This window comes from Pteropus vampyrus, unplaced genomic scaffold (genome assembly GCF_000151845.1).
Source record: "Pteropus vampyrus isolate Shadow unplaced genomic scaffold, Pvam_2.0 Scaffold327, whole genome shotgun sequence".
NCBI classification, from domain to species: Eukaryota; Metazoa; Chordata; class Mammalia; order Chiroptera; family Pteropodidae; genus Pteropus; species Pteropus vampyrus.
The window spans coordinates 989,396-991,686 of NW_011889108.1; positions in this window are offsets into that span (position 1 = coordinate 989,396).

Genomic DNA, 2,291 nt, shown 5'->3' on the forward strand with positions numbered 1-2,291 from the left:
AAGGGGCCTCCTTGTTCCTGAGTGTGATCTCCCACTACTCTTCCTTTTCTAGTTCTTGCTCTCTGTACCACTACTTGAAGAACCCTCCTGCCCACAAGTTTGGGTAAATATCAGACAGGTAAGAAAACTGATAGAGACTGTGAAAGAAAAGCAAAGATAAAAAGTAGGTATGGAATATCTGTACAAATTTTATATTACATAGAAAACATTTTCCTTTACTTTGAGATTGTCATGATACAAAGAACACTATAGTAATTGTCAGGAAATCAAGAATTTAGCCTCGGTTTTCCTACTAAATAAATGCATGATATTGGGTAACTTGTTTTTGAAAATAGAATTGTTAATAAAGAAGTTGAGCAAGAGTTTTAAGGTCCCTGTATATTTTGGTCCACAAGTCTTGGGATTTTATGAGATCAGTATTGCTTTCACCACAAGGCAGTGAAAAAAATCTCATTGATCACAATCAGCTAGGTTTCAGTTCAATAAAATATATATTTATCAGTTGCTCATTATTGCAAGGCACTATGTTAGGTACTTTCTGGAAATAAAATGATGAGTTCCTAATATTAAAAGTTGAAGCAAAGAAAAAAGAAATCAATTACATAAACCACTGTAATAGTAATTAGACATAAACATACCAGAAAGTCGTGTCAACATAAAACTGAAATCCAGTGTTTCAAAATTAGCTAAAAGGAGATGATAAAAATTGTGAGAGAACAACATAAACCAGTTTTGGGGAAAAATCAGAAGCAATGTAATCTGGGGAAAGAAAGAGATGTGAACAGAATTCAGGAAAGAATTAGGAGTGAAAGAGAAAGTAATTTCAGAAATCAAAGATAAACTAGAAAGGATAGAAGAGTGAATAAGCATAATGGATCATACCTTAAAATAAATAGAACATAGAAAATAGAAAATTATCTTAAATTAAAAAAAATGAACATAAATTTATTTAAAATTTTAGAGTAGACAAAAATGTTATATTGTGGAAGCCATCAAAGTATTGATTGACTGAGAGTGGGAAGGACTATTTTGTGGAAAGGGCATGAGGGAACTTCCCAAAGTAATGCAGATGCTCTCTATTCCTTGGAAGAATAGAGGCTATGAAGATGTGTGCAATTACCAAAACGAATGAAATTGTAATGTTAAAGATGTGTCCTTCATTGTATGCATAAAAATATTTGGAAAGAGAGTGAAAAATATGGATAAAGACAAAGAAAACACAATATGCATATAAAAGAAGATCTGAGAGAAGTTAAATAATGAATAAGAGCAAATACTAAAACTATGATTTAAGAAAACTTTCCTGTTTTGGAGAAACATGATAGAGTGAGAGATATCCTCAGATCTTTCTCCTTGAAACAACAATAGGATGAACATCTAAAATTCAACAAAAAACACCCAAACTGCACACCAGCAAGTCTGAGCATGGGATCTGCACATAAGAGCTACCACAGGTCAGAACACTGGGTGTAGGATGATGGACTGGGAGAAACAAAGAAGTTACCTCTCACAGCTGCTGGAGCTCCCTGTAAGAGGAGGGGGAGGGTGAAGGTGCAGCAATAGCCCTGCTTGGGAGAGTTGTGAGTTCCATGCAGCTGGTGGCATGGCCCAGTCATCAGGGCAGAAAGCAGAAAAGCAGGAAGTCAGAGAAACAGCAATTGATTTTTACCAGTAGTGGTTGAAAAATGGAGGCTGAGACATAGCTCCCAACCCCCAAACAAGAGGGCCTCTCCCCCATGTCCTCCGAGACCAAACACTGCAGAGCCTCAGGGGAATCTGAGCAAATGGTACCGAAACTGTTGCTAACACTGACAGGGACTGAAACCGAGGATAGCGAGCATGATGAAATATCTACAAGAAAATAAAAAGGCATTATTAAGGCTTTATATAAAGCAGGGATCCAAGAGGCTTAGATGCCACCTACTAGAAACCACAAGAAAAGCATCTTTGCAGCAGGCTAAATAGAGACCTTTATGTAATAAATCTTCTCTTGGGAAAAACAGCAAAATACATTTCCACTAATGTCCAGGTGGAGAAATAGTGCATTAAACACCACGAACAACCAAGATGACAAGGCATCTCAGAAAGAAAGAGAAAAATCTACAGAAAATATGCTTACAGACATAGAAATATGTGACTTAAATGACAGAAAATTAGGATGGTACCTCTGAAAAAAACTCAGATCAGAAATGAGTCATATCAACAATTTCAGTAATTGAAAAAACACCTAGATGAGCAGAGCAAGGAGATTGAAACCCTCAAAAAGAACAGAATAGATCTTCTAGAGATAA